The sequence below is a fragment of the Acinonyx jubatus genome, chromosome B4 (assembly GCF_027475565.1).
Source record: "Acinonyx jubatus isolate Ajub_Pintada_27869175 chromosome B4, VMU_Ajub_asm_v1.0, whole genome shotgun sequence".
NCBI lineage: Eukaryota > Metazoa > Chordata > Mammalia > Carnivora > Felidae > Acinonyx > Acinonyx jubatus.
In genome coordinates this window covers 93857739-93867444 of record NC_069387.1, presented here as the reverse complement: position 1 = coordinate 93867444, position 9706 = coordinate 93857739, and the positions used below count along the sequence as shown (strand labels likewise).

The 9706-nt window shown below is 38.7% G+C and overlaps 1 non-coding gene across 1 annotated transcript; it reads right to left on the bottom strand.

Annotated features, from left to right (window-relative positions):
• Window positions 1–7811: 7811 nt before the first annotated feature.
• LOC113602953 (U6 spliceosomal RNA) lies at window positions 7812–7915 on the bottom strand. The gene has a single exon (XR_003424466.1). It is a non-coding gene; the product is annotated as a U6 spliceosomal RNA (small nuclear RNA).
• Window positions 7916–9706: the final 1791 nt, after the last annotated feature.

Genomic DNA, 9706 nt, shown 5'->3' with positions numbered 1-9706 from the left:
GTCCTTCAACCCCCTCAATTCCCAGCTGTATATAACATATTGGGCTGATAGTCCCAGCGAAGAGTTGAAATGTTTTAGTTACAGTGTTTATCTTCACTAATGCAAAAATGTAAGTAGGCCCTCAATAATTTTTTGACAAAAATTAAGACATTTTTGTCATTTGTTGGTAGCTTTGGAGTTTTAAAATGAAAGCCAGTAAAGACTGAGATGATGAAAATATGGAAACCTGAAAAGGGAAGAACATGAATGCAAGGGGGAAGCCTGTTACTGGCTCCATCTCACTCAGAATCTTATTGTTTATTGCACCTTTCATTGTTCATGCTTTCTTGGGGGCTTGATGTGCTTCATTGAATCTCATGGTCATGGAGGAGGTACCACATTAACTCTGAGCTCTCTGCACTATTTGCCAGCCCTAATGTCTAGAGTGAGCCTATATTCTTAAGGAGGGAGATAGACAATAAACCAAACAAATAAGTAAATTATATGATATATTGAATAATGACAATTGCCATGGAAATAAATAAACAAGGGAATGTGGGAGCGATGTTCAGTTTTAAATAAGATGATCAAGGAATATATTATATGGAAGGTGACATCAGAGCAAAGTCTCAAACACAGTGAAGAAGCAAACCATGATACCAGACAGAGGGGCTAGCAGCATAAAGACCCTAAGACAGGAACATGCCAGGTATGTTCAAGGAAAAGAGAGGTCTATGTAGTTGGGGAAGGGTAGGCAAAGGGAAGAATGACAGAAAAGAAGTCAGAGAAGTAAGGGAATGAGACCAGATTGCATGGAAGCCTTGGGGGACTAGACAAAGAGCATAATGGGGGGACCTGAAAAAGTTCAAGACCAGAGATAAATGGCCACTGTTCTTGACTTCGGCAGCAAATGCCAGTGCAATGCCCTGCGGACAGTCTGTTTCAGTTTCACCTTAGCAGATATCAGTTCAAGAGCTAGGTAGCAATTCCACAGTAAGAACTAACAAGAATTCAGATGGTGAATGGGATTCAAGACGTCCCATCCTCTACTCCCTGCCACCATGAAGTCACATCAGTGGCTGTGTACTCCACAATGGCATATGCTGTAGGACCAAGAGAGAAAGAGAAAGCTTGAAGTATTGAGCATTTACCAGACAGCAATTATTTAATCTGGAAGAGACTGAATTAATAAGGATAAGAAAAAAACGATGCTACATTGTCTTTGCACATCTAGTTCTACTGGATTAGCTTTATAGTGTTCCACAGGCCCCACAAGCTCTGTTTGCTTTCCTTCAATCTTTTTTTTTCTTTTTGTTCCTCATACCTGATAATTTCCATTGTCCTATCTTCAGGTTCTCTGATACTTACTTCTGCCTGTTCAAATTGCCGTTGAATCCCTATAGTGATTTTTTTTTCACTTCAGTTATTGTACTTTTGAGTTCCAGAATTTTTTTTTGGGGGGGGGGAAGAGGGTCTTTTTAGACTTCCTATCAATTGATATTTCCATTTTTGTTCACATATTATTTTCTTGACTGTCTCCACATCTTACTTTAGTTCCTTGAACATTTTTAAGACAGGTGCTTTAAAGTCTTTGTCTACGAGATCTGCTAGTAAGTCTTTACAGGGGGAGTTTCCGTTGATTTATTGATTTACTTTTTCCTTTAAATGAGCCATACTTTCCTATTTTGTTGTACGCTTTGTGCTTTTTTGTTGCACCCTGGACATAATAACATGGTAACTCTGGAAATCAGATCTTCACTCTTCCCGAGTGTTGACTGGTTTTTGTTACTGTCTTTGTCTTTTGTTTGTTTGCTTTTGATTGTTGTAGGATGTCTCTATGCTGAAGAAGAGCCTGACATGTAAGCCTAAGGTCTTTCGTAGTTTGTTTCTGAGCTTTTCCCTGGGCATGCACAGTCACTTTCTAATTTTCTCCAAATATGGAATTGTTTTTGAATGGCCTAGTCTTCAATGTCTGGCTTCTGAAAGGGGAAGAAGTGAAAAGTGAAGACTGCTTCATTAAATCCCTTAGCATTCACTTCAGCTGGCAGGGGAGGGGCTTGCAACCATGGGCGGGGAGGTTCAACAATAATGGCTGGCCGCCTCTTTGCACCTCTGTGATCAGAAGCAGCAATCAATGAGCAGAACACAGAGTTCCGATAATGAGAAGACAGTGTCCTTTTTGCCTAGCCTAACTCCAGGAAACTGAGTGCAGGCTGCTCCAGGATCGCTGGCAGAGCAGCCTGTCACAGGACAGAGGGTGGAGGATGGTTAGCTACTACTCTGCTAAGAACTGAAATTGACTGAAATTAACTTCAGTTTACCATCCAAGTCTTCCCCTGGAAATTAAAAGCCTTTGACTGAATCCAGAGTTCCAAAATAGTTACATCAGAAGAGATTCTGCCAGTGCAATTGCTATCTAGGTGGAGAGACAGATCCCTGGTGCTTCTTACTCTGCCATCTTCCCAGAGTCCTCTATTAGTGAATAGAATCCTCTGTGTTGAATAAAATGTTAAATCTTATGTGTTGTTTTATTCAGGGTTCTTGAGAGAAGCAGAACCAATAGGATGTGTATATGAAAAGATTTATTACAAGGAATTGGCTCATGGGATTATGGAGGCTGGTAGGTTTCAAGATCTGCAGGATGAGCTGGTGAAGCTGGAGACCAGGAGAGCCAATGGATGGTGTAGTTCCAGTCTGAAGGCTGATTGACTCAAGATTCAGGAAAGGCAATATTTCAGTTCAAGTTCAAAGGCAGGAGAAAACCAAGGTACCAGTATGAAGGCCTTCAGGCAGGAAGAATCCTTTTTTTACTTGGTGGAGAGTCAGATCTTTTGTTCCGTTCAGGCCTTCAACTGATTGGATGAGGCCCACTCCCATTATGGAGAGCAATCTGCCTTCCTCAGTCTACCAATTTAAATGTTAATCTCATCCAAAAACACTCTCACAGAAACAGCAGATAATATTTGACCAAATATCTGGATATATCATGGCCCAGTCAAGTTGATACATAAAATTAACCATCACACTTCTAATACAGAAATTGTATCTGGAAATAACTAGATGTTATGGTCTCTTTAGGGAAGGTTCATAAAAAACTTAGTGGCTACATCTTCTCAGCGTGTTACTCAAATATCTGTTGAATATGCCGAGTATACTACAATCCCAGCCCTGGACAAAAAAGGGCAGTTTATGATTTTGGTGATGATGATGATGAAGTGCAAGTCATTTAAACACTTGACAGTTATATTTATGGAGCAAGACATTTCCTTTCATGCTATTTTATAGGCAAGAGGGAAAAGTCTGCAAACATATTTTGGATGACATACAAGTTTGTCAGGGTCTTGGGTTACTCTATGCTCAGAGAGCAGGAGTACTTTACATCAACACGGAACATTGACACTTTATATAAGCAGGGCTTGGGGAAGGTTCAAAATATCTGGAAAACAGACTTTGTATAAAGATGTTCGTATTGGAATGATGAGTCTATCACAATTTCCCCAGGGAGGAGGTTAGTAGTCCCTCCCCCCAGGGAGGAGGCCGATTCAAAGGCAGCCTTTGACCTGGTGAAAAGTCCTTAATCTGTGGAGTTTAATGTTGCAGGAATATGGAACAGTAAAATCAAGACTGAATGGCATCTTATACTCTCACTACCTTATTTAAAACTCAAGCACTTCTTTCAATGCCAAACCAGGGAACAAAGCCTGGACTTTAGAGAGAGGAGCTGTGGATAGAAATGTTAATCACACTTGCTTTGAAGAAAGCTACTCACCCGGAGCACAACACATCTAGGAACTTTGTCCTGGGCCATTCTGGTTGGTAAATTAAGGGCCAGGTGCTTGTGACATCAGTCCTTTGGCAACTACTCCCTCTCCCTTTTCTCCTAATCTAAGTCACAGAATCATATCTTAGAGTTGGGAGCATATTTGGATTGGTTAGAATTCAGAATTTGGGGGCTCACGAGGTCTGGCTGGGCCACATATCTCACCAGGAGAGAGCTGATTTCAAAATGCTGTGAGTGCACATCTTAAGGGATGTTTCTAATTGAACTTTAGACTAGAGCAGGCCTTCTTTTCTCAGTCACACATATGCCATTGGGGGAAGTGTTTCATTCTCTTTTACAAGTGTCATTTACAAATGCAGATGATTCACTTATTTCATTTACTTCATTCAACAAATATTTATTGGTAATTAGGCACTGCAGTAGGCATTGGAGATAAAGGTGATCAAAAACAGGGAAGGACCCAGTCCTTAATAGAAGTTATAGGTTAGTGATTTTATTAGTAATTTTTGTAATAGTTTAATTATTATTTAGATCTTTTATATTAATATAATTTATCAACCAAAAAGAGAAGAGAAAAGAAATAAGATTTAAAATTCCTCCTCTGCTATCACCTTTCAGCTTCTTTTTTTTTTCTTTTTTCTTTTCATGTTTATTTATTTATTTTGAGAGAGGAAGAGAGCACAAATATGTGTGAGCAAGCAAGGGGCAAAGAGAGAGAGTGAGAGAGAGAGAACCCCTGATGTGGGGATCAATCCCACCAACAATGAGATCATGATCTGAGCCAAAATTAAGAGCCTGATGCTTAACCAACTGAGCCACCCAAGTGCCCCTTGGCTTCTTCTATTTTAACAAGTTCCTTTTGTATCATTGTCCTATGCCTGTCTTTTTACCTTAGTTTTAATCATGGTATATATTTTGCATTAACTTTTCATGTGTGAATAATCTTAGCAGACTCTTCTCCATGAATGTTACATCACAAGCATTTTCCCTATCACTATCTGCAAAATCATCATTTCTGCAAATGCAGATAGCTTGACATATGACATATCTAATTATTCTTTTTTTGGCGGGCAGATAGTTGTATATAACTCAATATATAACATTGTAGTAGTTTCTTTTTTCTTCTCTTGAACTTTACCTTAGAAACTAAAGAGTTGAAATTCTATAAATTGGAGTGATGAGATGCTTTACTTCTGTGTTGAGCAAGACAAAAAATAGTGACATACTTTTGAGCCACTCAGTTTAGCATAGAATTCCAGATGACTAGAAGAACCAGTGGGAGGCACAAAAACAAACCAAACATTTTGTCACCAGATGCATGATACAAAAATGTCTTTCTCCTCTTTTTATTAAAAAGAAAAAAGAAAACAGAGGGGAATATTTCCATGTACACACATTCACAAGATTGCACGCACATGAGAATAGGAACACTGAAACCACTGACAAGGTTTCAAAATGTATTTTTCTAGGCTTATATTACACTTATCACATTTTTATGTTAACCTGCTGAATTCTGAAGTGTGGGATCATCATCAAAATGACCACAATATCTTGTAATGTAGAAAGAATTATTTTTGCCCATTCTTGTGATAGATCCATCACTGGTAACATTCCTTCCCTTGTCAACCACAGACTGCTTCCTTCTTGTAAAAATGAGCATGGGCTTACTAGAAGTAATGTCTGTACCATCTTACCTTTCTTGGCTTGATCTCTAAAGGGTTATTGATGGGGAGGAGGGGCTGATATTCCTACTGGGAGTCCTCATGTGGCTATCATGGGAATGTCTCTAATGAAAGACAAGTAGGATCTAATGAAGAGCAGGATACAGTGGAGCAGTTAAGTCGAGTCTTGCATGCTTCTTCTGGATTTCAATTATTCTGGGCAGTCTAGTAGATTCTGAATTACCAGCAGCTGCTCACTTGCTCACTTTCTTGTCTGCCACAGCTGCCACCAGCTGTTCTCTCTTTTTTACCCGCGATCCAGATGCAAACAGCTGTTCTTTCTTTCTTTACAATTGTCAACAGTGGCTCATTTTGCCCCAAACACACGGACACCTGCAGCAATAGGAATTCTATTTTTCAGTTGTGGTGAAATACTGGACAGCTTTAGGAAGGTTGAATGGAGGAAGGGAAAGAAGGAATGAGAGGTGGTTAGATGTAGAAGGAGCCTGTGTTGGCCGACTGGAAGATGGATTGGATACTTCTAGTTGTTTTGGGGGCTGACTAAAACAATGACGGAAGATACTCATACCTCTTCCTTACTATGACATTCACTTTAGAAAGCAGAGAGTCATCACTTATAAAAATAATTCCAGGAAACTGAGCATCTATAAAGAAATTATGATGGTGCTTTAAGGGCTTGGTCTTCATTTATTTATTTAAGAAGTATTTATGGACAATTATGTCAAGCACTATTCTAGGCACACAGTAGATGTTAAATAAGTGAGTATGCACATATTTATCAGTCTAGTCTCAATGATATCAAAAGACAATATTAAAAAAATTTTTTTTCTGTTGGATTGAGCCTCTCTTCTACCTGCCCTTCCCCCTCCCCCCATCATTAGGATTGGGGACTTTGGGATTATCTCCTTGACCAAGAAATACTCCTGGTTCTCACATCTCTCCCTTTTTTGCTGGGACTAGAGTGAGGAAAGTAGAGATGGAGAGGAAGGGAATTCATATTTATTGAGCATTTAATGTGTCCCCATTACTGTGCGTTATTCTTTATATAGGTTATCTCATTTCATCTTCATCAGAAGCTTAGAAAATTGGCATTACTATTCCCACGTAGCTTATGGAAGCGTGAAGTTACTAAGGCCACAGAGCCAGGGAATGATAGCCAGGATTAGACAAACTCTCCCACTCCAGAGCATAAACTCTTTTCTCTATAGCCTGCTTCCTTACATGCTTTTTCTTTCTGCTATTCAGAGAATATTCATGTGAATATTAGAGGATAGTAATAGTGATAATTGGGTTTAATGCTGTGATTGTAGAAGTAGTAGTCTAATTGGTTCAAAGTCTCCATCTTCAACCGGAAATTGGGTCAAATTTCATTCACCATTGTAAGCTGCAGAGCACTGTCATAAAGGCTGAAATAAAATATGAGATACTGAGGAGTCATAGATAAAGTTGTTGTCACAGAAATAATCTCTACATCCCCAGGATGTTTTCTGTTAACAATGGGTTTTGAAAGAGTATTTGACCAAAGTAAGGGGGACCTTGATACCCTCATTTCATACCCTAAGTCCATCCATTAGTATCCAAAGAACGTTAATGATTATCCTTTGGGATACTGAGTGGGAAGAAACTGGCTGAGGCTCTAAGGAAACTTCCTATGGTTTAAGGAGCCATTAGGAAAAGCTCCTTATTCTTGTAAAAATTTCCCGAACCTTCAGGGCTGGGTTTCTGCAGCTGGCCAAGAATCAGCCTCAGTTAGGATCCTGCCAAATTGGGCATCAACAGCTCATTTGGCTTGGAAAAAAAAGAAAGGAGAAACAACTGACGTTTGTATACTTGAAATTATGAGCTGTTTCTCTAACAAAGAGACCAAACACTTTCGGCTTGTTTTACAGTAAACATACACATTGAACAATCTGGTTGGTTAGCAACTGGCTGTGCATATGTAGGACATATGTGAACACATATGGATGCATAAACTCACATATGTTCACTTAAAAGGACACTGTCAAGTCATTTTATGAGGTTTTTTGTTCTCTGGGCTACATTGTTTATAAAATCTTCTTAGAAGCTTAAAAATACAATTTCTTTTCCTACTGATTTTTGTTCTTTTTTTTTTTAAAGCAAGTATTTTGAATGACACTCAAATAAATGGGACTGGTTCTATTTAATACCAACTCCTACTTAAACATATACAGCAGTAGAATGTCCAATCAGAAGCAGAGCACTCAGAGTGAGACAATTCCTTATGAAGAGAAGAATAGCCAACATCTGCCCTTAGAGTAGACATTCCAGAATTGAAGAGTACTCACAAGATTATTTTCTGGCATCCCAGTGCTTTTATGTATGTATGCATGTATGTATGAATGTATTTTTAAAGTAGGGAATGCTTTACGAATATGCATGTAATCCTTGCACAGAGGCCATGCTAATCTTCTCTGTATTGTTCTAATTTCATTGTATAGATTCTGCTGAAGCGAGCACCCAAGTGCTTTTGGGGTTAGATATCAAATATAGATAATGGCGACCATGATAAAACATATTTTTCTATTTTCTATAATATTTTAGCAATATTTTTATAGCTTATTTACTAAGCAAAACCCCCTGTAAAATATCCTTGCTTTGGGCAAGAGCTGTGAAGAATCAAATCAGAATGTCTAAAACACCTGGAAGGATGCTCAAAATCACAACTAGCTGGGAAAACAAAAAGTTAAATAATGATGTTATCTCACTTTATATTCATCAGGCTGGCAAAAGAAAAAAGCAACATTGCACATCACTAGTGGAGATGTGAGGAAAAGGGCACTTTCATATGTTGCTGGTGGAAATGGGGATTTTAAAGAGCCTTTTTGAATGTAAATCTAGCAACATTTCTTAAAATTGAAAGTATATACTTACCCTTCAATGCATGCTTCCTCTCTTGCGAATCTAACTTATAGAGACAGGAACACTACTATATAGGATATAAACGCAAGATTTCCACAGCAGCATTATGTATTGTGGCAAAACAACAACAACAAATTTGAAATCAAGTGAGTACCCTTTAATAACGGACTGTTGTTGAATGAATTAATGTATGTCTATACCATGGAATATATGCAACCTCCCAAAAAAGTGAATTGGAACAATACTAGTTGCTTATAAGGATTACCATCAGATACTGTGGAGGGAGAAAAGCAAGATGTATAAAAGAGTAAATTATAAGAGCCCATTTTCTAAATCATTGATCTAAAACACTTTTATAGGTATACATTTGTCTCTGTCTATATCTCTCTTGTCTGTACATGCATTTGTATAATGTCATATGGTAATGGAAACAAACATGAATGGATACATACTAGGTTGTTAAATGGGTTGTCTGGAAGGGGGTAAGGAGGAATTATAGGGGTGGTTCATGAGGCAAATAAACAAGAAAGGAAAAGCCTAACATGAGAAACATCTGGTGTGGTCACATTTATGCAAATTATATGTGTATATGCCTACAAAGGAATTTTTGAAATAACAAGAAATCATTAAAATAAAACATTCTCATCTTCTAGTTTTCAGGATTTCCACTGATTGAGATAAAGGAGGATGTGAAAGTTCTGGAAGAAGTCAGATAATCATGAAAAAAATGGAACTTGAGGGTTGGCCGAAGACTTTTTTTTATGAGTGCGAAGTTTCCCCGTTTAAGATCTAGAATAGCAGGTTACATTTCAATCATTTCAGGGTACTGGTGCCACCAAGTGGTGTCTGGAGCAATTGTTGGTGGCATTTTATTACCCTACCAGTGAAGGAAGCTCTTGGCTTACCTACGCTTTACATGGTAGCAAGCGGTCTGTGGAGGGCTCCCCTTCTCCTTGGCATGAAGCGCACACCTGTGAGCCTGGCACTGACATGAACAGGAAGTATGAGAACAGATAGGGAGCAAACAGCTTTTCCCTAGAATCGGAGCTCCCTTGGTTTTTCCTACTATCAGGTGCTCTGCTATGCCTGTTGTTGACCTGTCAAGTCCTTCGAAATGTGTGTAATGTTTTTTAACTACTTGCACAAGTAGTACAACCTATTTGACTTCTTTAACTGCCGACGTCTCCTATAGGTTTTCTCTTTTCATTGACACCATCCTCGCTGGGCCTCTTGTTTCTTTTCTAGCGCCCTAAGAACATTTTCATGGGCTTTCCTATCCTCAGTCTCTTTCCGGTCTGTTCCGGCCAAAACTCACTTCGGTACTAAACTTCCTGAAGTTATGGTCATTTAACAACACTATTCAAAAGCTTTCAATTGTTTCTCC